The sequence below is a fragment of the Nylanderia fulva genome, unplaced genomic scaffold, assembly GCF_048542155.1.
Source record: "Nylanderia fulva isolate GAGA-0341 unplaced genomic scaffold, ASM4854215v1 Scaffold1, whole genome shotgun sequence".
Classification (NCBI taxonomy): Eukaryota; Metazoa; Arthropoda; class Insecta; order Hymenoptera; family Formicidae; genus Nylanderia; species Nylanderia fulva.
The window spans coordinates 8,196,571-8,209,462 of NW_028189192.1; the positions used below are offsets into that span (position 1 = coordinate 8,196,571).

General features: G+C 40.0%; 1 protein-coding gene across 4 annotated transcripts in view; it reads right to left on the reverse strand.

The window, feature by feature from the left end:
- The window catches only part of tio (zinc finger domain-containing protein tiptop), a 140,047-nt gene that overhangs the window by 82,242 nt on the left and 44,913 nt on the right, over positions 1 to 12,892 (reverse strand). The window lies entirely within an intron of this gene.

Sequence of the window (12,892 nt, forward strand, 5' to 3'; positions counted from 1 at the left end):
TCTTCCTATAAACATTTTCCTTCATTAAACTCGTAAACAAATACATACTAATTTATGTAATAAATATTTTTTTTAATTTTACGATTGCTTCATGAGAGAGATACATGTAAAATGATTCAGTAGGAACGTTCCCCTCTCTGACAGTGATGCAGCGGCTTCTACTTAACCACCTTTCCGCTTCCCATAACATTTAACTGCACAAAGTGCAGCCTCGTGTTTCTCCGTTCGAATTTTTATCTCCGATCGAACATTGATCGAATATCTCTCGTGCCTCAACTCTGCAATCGGCACTCACGTTTAGACGCGTAAACGCGCCATGTTACGATTATATAATCCTTTCATAATAATCTCATTAAAGTTGGATTGATTAAGAATAGGATTTATAAATAGGAATACAATTTACTTAATACTGATTTATTTCGCGCTTTATTACGGTGTCGCGGTTTATAGCTGTAAATTTCTCAACAAAGATATACGTATTTGATTCCGAAACTATATCCGAGATTACGTGTACCATTTCCAAAGATCCCAACAACATTACTCCATTTTTTGCATATAACAAACGAGAGGATCTGCAGCATCGATTAAAGCTCTCCCCGAATTTCTGGAAAAATGATCAAGTTGATCTAAAGTCTCGACGTCGAGTCGATGCGTTATCTCGCTCGAGACAGTCCGGTCCGCGTATCGACGATCTATCGAGAAGGTCACCGAATCCTTCGGGCCCTATCCCAACCCTTGTTAGCGCGAGAATGTAAATCAACTCGTAATAGCACAGCAGCCGGGGATTAAGCGACGCGAGAAGGTACTGTCGTCGACGACGACGACGTCGTCGGCGGCGACAGCGACGGTAGGAGTAGGCGAAGGTGGGGAAGGGCCTCTTTCCCTTGTCCCGGAGCATTAGGAGTTCGGTAATAAATCTCGTTGAAAAAACGCTCGCGCGCACACTTAGACACGCGTACACTTATGCACGCACATACAAGCGCGCTCACACACACATATCGGAGGTCTCACAAGCACTTCTGCTCTCTTCTTCGCGTCTATCTCGTTCGGCTCGTACATCTGTGCTCTCCCGCCACAGTCGCGACAGGAAAGAGAAATACAGGAAGGGTGATCGAAGGGATGGAAAGGGACAAGAAACGGAGAAAGAGAACTATTTCTCTCTTTCTCTTCCTCTCCCACCCGCTCTTTATCTCCGCGGCTTAGATCACCTCCCCGGCAACCTCGTCGCGCACCGACGAGAGAGAGGTCGGCATGATCTATGCACGCCATGCGGAGGCGAGTGTCACGGTTTGCTTGATGCATTGGTCCTCACTTGACCCCTTACTCCCTCCTTTCCACCCTCCGCTCCACGCCATTCTTCCTCCTGTCGTTCCGCGACTGCTATCCCTCTCCCCCTGACTCTCTACCCGTTATCCAACCCTCTCGTCGTCTCATCGACCGCGGTGAAACCAGCACGTTCTCGTGGAAACCCACCCACGTGCACATAAGTCGGACGCGGGATGAGAGACCCGTTGAAGGGTGACGGAAGAAAGAGAACGACTCTGTGTGTAAAAATGCATCCGCGCGAACGTCGCGATTCGAGAAAAGGGTAATATCAATAATTGTACTTTTATTTAAATATATCGCGCATTCGAAACACACAATTTTTTATATAGTTGTAAATAAATAAATTTCATAGAGAGATTACGCAAGACCGCATATATAAATATTGCTTGATTCTCTCTTTTTCTCAAATGTACTTGCCTCGTCATTTTGATACGAGTATATAACTAACGATCGATTATTCTCCACGTTTATTTTCGCCAAGTTTGACATCGGGATTTTTAAACGAAGCGTTTTCCGCGACACTGAAGTCAAAAGGAGGCGATCTTCGGCTTTCGGCAAACGAAGAGGCGAGGGCAGGAGAACCCGGGAAGACCCGGAGGGAGGATCCGACGCGAATAGTAGACGACGATGGTAACATTCTATGGATCAGAGAGCTCGATAGCGTGCCGAAGTCGAGGCGAACGGCAATAAATCCATTTTTCGTGAAGGGTCGGTCGAGGGGCGAGAGCGCGCCAGGGTCTGATTAGCAGCCTGACTCGGCCGTACAGGATGACAGCCGGTGAGTTATAATATTGCCCATCCATCTATTTATCTACTCCATCGCTCCTCTCTTTTCCCCGCCCTGCATCGTTGTCTCGCCCCTTTTCGCGGCCGCTTCCCTCCCCACCTTCATCCTCCTAACGCGTAAACGCTCTTCTTCTATGCTGCTCGAATATCGGAAACGGCCTGCAGGATCCTGCGTATACACCGAAGAAGAGGATAAATATAAATTAACCGTCGTCGTACGCTGCACAAGAGGGATACTCGGGACAAAGGGGTCGATTCCTATGGCCGTTCTGATCCTGTAGAGATTCGCTGATCCTCGACGAAGGGAGACGATTGGCCGCGCGATTTGTCGCACGCGAGAATCGCTGTTATATAAGAATCAACTGCATTGTGTTCGTATTAATTTCTGGATTGCGAAAAACGAGGGCGCACATTGTCGCAAAATTACTTATTTTTCATTTAATGATATAATTAATATGTAAAACACTCGTAAATATATATTTGTTATATTAAAAATTAAGAAAAGAACACATTGCTGCATCTCTATTTAAGACAACAGTTACTCTTTGACGATAAAACTTTTTGCCAAGTCTTTGGCAAGAAACTGGCTTGAAATTCGCTCAGGTATATCTCTCTCGGGGTGTATTTCTTTCGAATATATATATCATACTCAAGGAGCATTGAAAGTGTCACGCTATTCTTGCGTGGCAATGAGAAATCGCGGTGCAACAATAACGCTTCTTAAATCACCGCGGTCACTTCCGTCCGTGGACTGACGAAGCACGGGGTTACGGTAATCAAATATTCACGTGTCAGCCGTCCCATCGTTCCGACATAAAACCGGTAGTGGTCCGACGCGACGCGACGCGCCGAGAGTATGACAGTAGGAAGATGGAATTAAGCTCGTGCGATAGCGCAAAGGGTGAGCTCTCGCAAATCTTCCCGTTGAAGACGAGTGCCGGGACACCTCTCTATACATTTTCAACTGGAAAGACGCGGCGTCCCGAACTTTCGACGGGAACCAGTTCATATATCTGAAGTATGGTCGCCATAAATAAGCGACCTGTCCGTTTGCTCTGTTCGCTCAACCCTCTTCGCGAATCTCGCTCGCTCTTTTTTCTTCGCCCTTTTTCCTTTTCGCACAGGCCATCTCTCTCTCGCGCGCTCTCTTCTTTTCTTTCCCTCCCTCCTTCCCTTGAATTTCCTGCAGTCGTAATATCGGAGCCATGCGAAGCAAAAGCCGAAGGAAGTATTTCACCAGCGCGGAAGAAGGAAAAATCACAGATTGTTCTCCTTCTCCTCCTTTTCCATCTCGTTGTCGTCCAACTCCTTCGAGTGATCGTGCGTGTCAACGGCATTGCAGAATGCAAGGGGGAAGAGAACGGACCATTGAGAAGGGAGAGAGGAGAAGGATGGAGAACCACGACGGACTGTGCACGTTCTACGAAATCAATTCTTACGTCCGACATATTTCAGGTTGGCTGATCGTGACTGCACTTGCCACGGAGATCAATTCCCGTGATTGATTGACCGACTGGTTTGTTCGCTTTTTCTATCTCGCTCTCTCTCTCTCTTTCTTTCCTGTCGTATTTACCCCTCCTTTCCTCGTCTCCCTTTTTTTAGTTTTACCTCGATATTTGCGCAATCATAATCGCCGACTATTACGCAAATGATATACTGCTATCACTGTGAATAGCGTTGCGTTACTTATACTCGTTCATACAGACTTGAAGAGAAATCGATAATAAAAATTGCAATAGAATTTATCGAACTGCTTCAACTATTTGCGTTAAAAATATTATACTGAACCACGTGCAGGCAAAATCGATTACAGAAAGAAAATTAATAATTTCGCAAAAAAGCTCTATATCTATTTCATGCTACATTCTTATTAATATTTAAAAATAGGAAAACGATCTTGCGTACAGCAGTGAAAATGATCACCAACGAACGCGATCAATTTAATAACAATGCATCGTACCAAAAGCAATGACTCGAAGACAAAAATTTAATGAATGTTATATTAGTGTCAGGTGTGTCATAAAACGTACGAAGTAGATAGAAGGTGATCGCTAGTTCGAAACGCAGCATTGTAAACCATCGTGACCGCAACGAGCCGCAAAATGTGATCGTAATCGCGGAATGAGCCACGTAAACGCAAAGACAAACCCGTATTTGCGGTACGGTAGACTGTTAGCGAGAGATTGAGCGCGAGCAAACGGGAGAGCGAGCAGAGCGAAGCGGAGCGGGAGTGATTTATGCTAAGTCGCTGATGCTGGCGAAACAGGGGCCCCGCTGCCGAGCGGCCATCTTGGGCTCCCCTCGTTTCTTCGGGCCCTCTCGAACCGATTGACAGACTCTCTCGCGGTCGATCGCCGCTTAACGAACTCCCCCTTTCTTCCGCCACGCTCTCCTGACGCTTTCTTACTCGCCACTACCTTTCTCCTCCTTCTCTCTCCCCTCTCCCCCCCCTTTATCCCTTCCGTAGTCTACCCCCGATAATAAAACACCTTCCAGTTCTCTCTTCGCCTTTTGCTTCTATCATTTCTACTCTATCCTCTCCATTACCGCCGAGTTTCTGTTAGTCATCGTCCTTCTCGCAGCAGGAGGAAATTGATATTCCTCTTTTTCATCCAAACTGGCAATTGATGTTAACCTCTCGATTTGAAAGCACAGACGGTTCACTTGAAGCCAAATTTACACAGACTAATAGCGAACGCACATTGTTGCAAGTATACTTTCGGTTAATTTAGAGATCAAAAGTTGAAACCGATATTATTTCAACTATCGCATTTTCGTGTTTGTGAATATCAACATTCGAATAATTTACTACTGAGAGGGAGAGAGTATCGATATCTATTTAGAATAATATATATCTTCCAGCAATAAATGCCATCAACACTATGCCTACCGAACTCCTGAAAGGGTTTTTTTACGACGTCCTTTAGAAATCTTTACAACTTCTTTGAAACGCGTTTGTAACGCCTGGGTTAAACAACCTTATACTATACCGCTAATATAATTTCCTCCAAGTGTTTCAATCGAAAATGCTGATATCGACGTAAACGTATTTCATCGGCAAATTTCCCTGTCAAATTTTTACAACGGTTATGCAACGGTTGCATCCAAATTCCGGAGCGCGGATCTTTCAATTGCCATCCAGCTCGTAAATATTTGGTCGGTGTAACTCTAGCCGCTGCTCGTTCCTCGCCAGCAGCCTCTGACGCCAGCGGCTGTTCCTTTCGTCCGTTTCAACCGTGAAACCCGCGCACGGCCGTCCGTTCTGATTTCTGTCCGTCAGCGTTGGTCAGATTTACGACGTCGCGCCAAGGGCCCCCGGTTGCCGAGCGGGCCTTGGCGCAACAATGAAACCATGCCATTTGTCACAGAGGCGCTTCCTCCGTTTCTAATAAACGTTCGTCGTCCTAGTCGTAGCCGTCGTCGTCGTCGTCGTCGTCGTCGTTGTCGGCATCGTCGTCTCGTCATGTTGCACCGTGCAGCACGGATCGACCTTTGCTTTTGCTCCACAGATCGTGATCTCTCGAAGAACCTTTCCGTTATTACCTCACCCCTCTCTCTTTCGGTCTCGCTTCTAGGCTTCGTTCGGTGGCTCATCTCACTCACTTGTGATCCCTGATGACCGAGAGAGAAAGAATCGCCGGAGAAGAGTAGAAACCGCCGCAGTGGGATACGAGCCTAAGTCCATACTTTCACATGCCCGCACAATGCACCGGACCATCGAAGAATTGTCATACAAATTGTCGCTTATTCAGCGACGATAGTGAAGCGACAATGTAACCGCGCGCAGGCCTACCGATCTGGGGTCACTGTGCGAGGCTACAGACATTATGACCGACCACGATAATCAAATGAATTTTCTATGGATATAGGGTACCAAAACTGAAGAGAAAGAAAGAAATAATAAATAAAATATTACTTAGATAGTTTAATTATTATTACTCATTATTACTCGAATAAGTTATTTATAGAATATATATTATGTTATTAATATGTATAGTATTCAAATAATATGATATTATTTATTCAACTAAATTGATGCTAATATCTTGATATCAGCTGATTGGAGAAAAATGTGAAAATTACACATCTTTGTTTCCACAAGATTATTTGCTCGGTCATCAAAAGTTGAAACGTCAATACGTGCGTCATTCGATAATCAGAACGTTATAATTTATAACATAACGCGACCTTATCACGCTGTAGAAGGAATCTGTCTCTTTAGAGACAGAGACGATCAGAGGAAAAATCTAATTAGGACAGTATGAATTATGATCTTAAACGCGACGATAAAAACAAGCGTCGCATTTACTAAGATTTATGCGGTATAGAATTTGTGTCATATCGAAAGCGATCCAAGGACAATTCTGACTCACCGTATGACGAATTTGTTACCGTGTCTAACGATATAGAACATTATGTACTAAGAAAGAGAGAGAGAGAGAGACAACGAGAACGAAATGATTGTTGAACTCAAATAATCAGAGTAGAACCGATAATATCAGACATCATGATTATCTAAGATTGCGATGAAAATTAACCACACACGCGGTTACGATCTAATTTTTCAATAATTTAATATAAAAGTACATTTAATAAAATAAATTTTTAGATATTTTCGTAATTTTTGCTCTTGTTCTATGACATAATTTCTAAAAATATAATATAATAAAATCAATATTTTTTTGCTATTTTTTATCTTTCTTTTATATTCTTTATTACATATGTTTTTTTATATAAAAAAATAATAATTTTTTTACAAAATTTTGTTCGAATTGCTAATATGCGAGTTTTGAATCGCAATCTTATATAAGAGAAACTCAAACTGATATTACATCGGTTCAGTCCAAGATAATTTTTCACTACGCGCGTTTTTGGATGATCGTGAAGTTACAGAATACTAAATTGGCATCTTGTGCTTATTGAAGAGCGCATATAATGCATCAATGTACGTATGTACAACCAAGAGCACGGTCGCGTCATGCTGATTCTCCGAATCATTAAGATGTGACCTCGATCATGTAATCCTAGTCGTCATCGTCGTCGTCGCGTACTCTTTCTGTTATCGATCATCGTTTGCAACGACGCCACTTATCGTTTATCTCATCACTATGGATGCATCGGCAAATAGCAAGGAACACTGAGCTTGGCCAACGCTTAACCTTTCGAGCATTTTATTGTTATCATGCAAAATGTCGCAAATGCTACAGAATCTTTTCTAGAATACCGTGTCAAAGTTATATTTCAATTGGAATAAAGTAAATAAAAACTCAGAAATACATTCTTGTATTATCATGGAACTACTGATATCATTAAGCTGTTAATACGTACATACAAGAAGTAAAATTCCCTTAATAAAAATCTCTGCATTTGCACTCATACATAAACTTTTAACAATATTAACAGATAGTATAAATAAAATTTTTATTTACAGTTTTGTTAAATTTTATTTTATAAATTTTTTATTTTTTATTTTAACAAAATGTTTAGTAATATTTGATAAAAATCTTGTTATGGGAAAAATAATTATAAGATGTTTTATAATCATAAAAGAATAGACATTTAATTTGGGTAGCACAGAAATATTGTCTCAAACATGGTATTAGGATATAAAGGACAAGAAGAAATTGTTCTTGGTAACAATATAGCTGCGAATAAATAAATTAACCTAATGACTACGAGTTTCTGACGCATGTAATAGACGCGACCAGTTTCGGCTATAGAAAGAACGAACAGTAGTTGACCGTCATGGCTGACTGCCGCTTCATAGACGAAGATCGTCTACAGTCGTCCCCAGTCGTCAGTTTCTTTTTCCTCCCTAAAACGTCACCGTCGATATTTATGGCGAGCCATAGAGGGCCGAGGGATTCGGTGCGCTATATGTGAACAGCAGAAGCAGGACCCAAGTATAATTCTATCAGCATCAGAAATTGAGCCTCTTCTCGTTCGGCCGGAAGAAGTCAACGAGAAAGATGCAAAGGAAAAAAGGAACTCATAAAGAGAGGTGCGAGATAACCGAAAGAAAGCAAGAGATAGAAAACTAATCTGAGAGAAAGAAAAAAGTCACTGGAGCATTTCCAGCAATGTATTAGCGAAGAAGAGAGAGAAAATTTTGTAAGACGTTATAAGGAAGTGACCCCTGATATCACTAGTCAAGGTTATTGTCCATTGAGGTAACACACAGTAGCATTAACTTCTCTCCCTTTCCCTCTCTCTCCATTTCTCGGTCCGGCGGCTCTTTAGTATCTTCTTTACAACCAGCTGGTATTACGTAGCACGCGAGCTTATATTAGTTAACACATGAATGGAGCTCTATCGATGAATGATATTGTCAATTCACCTAGCAACTATTAATTACAAAAAAAAACGTGAGAAAAATATCGTGTATTACGAATAGTTTTATATTCAAATTTTACTATATTTTATAAAATGCTAAATATAATTTCGCTCTAAATTGCGTAGTTATTATTATATAGTTGAAATAAAAATTAAACAATTTCCTACAAATAACAATACATTTTACGTATTTATTTGACACAAATAAACATGTAATTATTTTAATTCGAAATAATAACTTATACATATTTTTTTCCTTTTATCAACGTAAATGAGATTAGAACGATGCATTAAAAGTTTTCTGCACTCGTCTTTTCGCTAACTTGATATCAACGTGCGAATGAAACAAGTACCTGCGCGGATAAAGTAGATGGTAGATGTATATATAAGATTACTTTTGGCGATTCGAGATCGGGTTCACGCAACCCTTTTAACTTACGAGGCTGGAAAAGCCTGTTGGACAGGTGGAACGAGACCGGCCGAAGGCGCGTTACGCATTATTTCAAGCTCATTGGTCTTTGAAACATTGAAGCTTCCTGCTTCGTGCGACAGTCACGTTATACGTTCTGAAACACGCGATCATTCAGTTTATCGCGTCGATATTCACCGCGGAGAAACACGAAAGACTTTTTCAAGAGAAAGGACCCTGCCCAAGATGAGGCAAGGCTTCCGATATAGTTTCTACAGATCTTATACAGTGACTTCTAAAAACGCGCACACTTTGAAGAGGTCCAAGGAATTTAAAGATTTATCGTCCATCGTTTATCACAAATATGAGAAATGTGTTACACATCGTGGGTGGGTTAACTAAATGTCGCGATGACTGAGTCGTCATTGACATCTTCCTACGAAAGATATCCAAATTTTAAAAACACGCCGCTTCTTAGAAATAATTTGATATTATCAAAGTGTAATCTTTGCCAGATATTTATCTTGTCATGAATACTAAAAAGCATCGTGTATTTGCTAATCTTTATAGTGTTAAGGATCGTTGATGTAATGATTTTGTAAATAAAATATTATTGAAAATTATATTCATTATATGTATATATTAAATAAAAAATAATATTTATATTTGTTTTATGTTACATATTTATTTTGAATAAAATGCTCTCAAATATCAAAGAAAAATATCATGATGATATTATATTTATCGCTATTGTATCTGTATAGGCAAATTGAAAACAAAATTTATTTATTATATATCTCTTTTAACGTTATTTTCATTTATAAAACATTCTCTTAAACAGATGTGATTGTAATAGTACCTTGTTTCAATTTATGGAAAGCGGGTTATATGACTAGACACGATGACATATGCTAATCTACGTTTTTTGAATTCTCGAGGTCTGTTTTAATTATTAAGTGTGACACGAGAGAAGGCGCCATGTTTACGTTGGAGAAAGTATCTAAGGAAGGAAAAGGATATCCCGATGAAAATATCGTAAAACGTTTTATAACCGTCATAAACAGCGAACGAGAGTAAGAGCGACTCTCGTTATATGTATTGGTGCCGCTCACAAGTATCTAGATGCATCTAAGAACTGGAAACAGGTATCGAGTGACAATTATACTATCAATTCTTCCATCTTATTATTAATTCATAGCAAGCTACTCACTGTTCCTTTCAAGTTAAAGTTTGCAATAAACAAATTTTAAAACACGAAATATTTTTGCAAATCATTCCATAATTGGTAAAAAAGATTCGATAATTGAAACTTTTATATTGCAAGAATTTAATCATTAACTTATTTGACATAGAAAATAAAATTTTATCTTTAGAAAAAATTGTCTTTTAAAAAACAAAAAAAATTGAATTTTAATGTTACTTTTTTAGTACACTAGTGATAAAAATTCCATTGAAAGATAAAATAGTTGCATTCTATTAAAATATATCATTTGTCCGATAAAATCTCAAATACGCTTTTTAAAATTTGTCTATATTCAATGTGTCAAAGATAATTGACACATATCAGCTATATAGATTTTAGAAAACTATATAATTCGTGGAAAAATGAGAATTGTGTGGTAAACCAATGTGATAAAGTTATATTAGATTAAAAAAAACATTAATGCGCATTACACGATCTTTCGCGTGCGAAAATACTTTCCATGTATATATACATATACGTGTATATATATGTCATTGCCAGCTAAAAATCTCGTGTATCAGCCCGCCTCCTGCTGCCGGTGAAATATTATTTTTAATATTTCCCGTGTATCGCTGCGAGAATTCGGGCCATTAATTAATTTCGAGCCACTGTGTACCGTTTTGAATGCGAACTGTCAGACGAGCGCCATCGCGCGCGAAAAATTATCGCGCGTAGTCGCAGTGTCGATTTCCGCTTGCGCGAAAACAAACAGAAATCCGGCGATCTATCCCGCTTATTTGGCGGAATTGCCCGTCGCGTCGAATTATTTGAAACTAATTCTGTCACGCCACTATACGTGCAATGGTAAACATCTTTCATGGACCAACTGCCAACTGGTCGTAAATGCGTGGAGCAAGGTGCGTGCACCACGAAAGATTGTCTCCGAGTCTAATCGGATGCGAGAGAGTACCTCGTTCTGGTCCGGTCGGTTATACGATATCATAAAAGAAATCACGTGAGAAAGAGAGAGAAAGACGGATGAACGGACGGACGAACAGACGGATGGACCGATCAGGTTTAGGCAGCTGTCTACAACCACGTCACTCAAGCTCACCGTCGGCCTCGCAGTGGAATGAATGCCTTTCATTATGAACGTTATCGTCTGCCCAATCTCCACAACCCTTTCTGCTTCTTTCGAGCTGCTCTCTTTTCTCCGATTCTCCGTAGACTCTCTTCGCTGCGGCCTACCTCCTCATTTTAGAATCCAAAGACTCTCTCCTCCCGCGATAGGCATAAACGAACGAAGGCGCGAGTGTATGTGATAAAGCGAATATGAAGAGAAGAAAGCGGACGCCTATACCCGAATCGAAAAGAGAGCGGCGGAAGGAACGTACTGGATGTTATCGTTTAATGTACCGGAATACTCTTGTATACCTGCTCGCGAGATTTATTATGGATAAGTCTGCTGGCTCTTTTCTGTCACACAGGCATTCCGCTATACGGTCCAATTGCTCGACGAGGTTGGGAAAAATAATAATTAGTAGAATAATTGAGAAAACAATATTAGCAGCAATTTATTCGGTTAACCATCGCAAAAGGAGAGTGCAAAGGAGAAATTATATAATTCTTAAATGACAATATCGTGTATAAGATTTAAGTAACTGTACATGCGATATGATTTATGCAATCAGATAGTAAATTATAAAATCGTATCATAAAATTATGCAAACCGTATTATATTGAATTTATAATTTCACCAATTAATAAGTCAAATCAATGTATTATAAGAAAATATTACAGAAACAATTATAGTTAAATTGACATGTAGCATGCATATTACACGATTCAATGTGAAAGTAGATATATTTTTTGTTGCGATTGCAAATTATCCTGTACATTTTTATCAACAAGTTGTCAACAAGTTTTATTAATACTATTAATAAAAATTTATAATAATTGTGAAATTAGATTTTTTTTTTTTGCAAAAATTATAATATCTGTATATGTAGTGAGCTTTTCTCGATCACAAGTATGTCTTAATCTTTTGCGCGCTTTGTGAAGACGTTTCTTCAAATATCTCATAAATCAATCGTATTGATTGCAACTTTGTGTAGAAATAGTAAAGAATTAATCAAATTGTACGCCACGTCAGTTGTATATTACATTATAATAAACTCTTGTTCATACACATCACATTCAATATTCCCGTTTGAATTGGTGAAAAAAAGGAATATTCCGCTACATTATTCACGATGTACCTCGGTGCCACTTTAATTATTCCCGACGAAAATAGCCGCGAGATAAAAACCACTTCTCGCAAATTAACAGACTCAACGGCGCATGACTACACTACCGTCAGCGGCTCATTATCGTTGAATGAATAATTGAGTTATAATATGCCTATCCCAGATTACACCGATCTCTTATACTACCTCCGTTGATTGTCGGTTACCGGTTCGTTAGTGATGCGTCGGCAGTCTCGCTGCGTGATCGCAACTCGTTCGCGTAAGCACACGACAAGGTGCCAAGCAATTTTTTTCGTGTCAATCGTCAAGATTACCAAGGCAAAACGAGGCGCGACGAGCCATCATCGGCGGACGATTTTAATCGTAATGGCGACCTATCAGTGTTTCGCCGCAAGATTGATGGTTGGTCTGACGAATGGATAATTCTCAATGTGTGCACACGTGTACATGTATTGGCGAAGAAGGTTAATCGCGTCTCTAACTCATATGTCAATACAAGCGCGCTCGTGTGTTGCGTGAAATTTGCATGCAAATGTCAATTAATTTATTCCGTATATACATATGTGCGTTCGTCGTTTTGCTCTCTCTCTCTCTCTCTCTCTCTCTCTC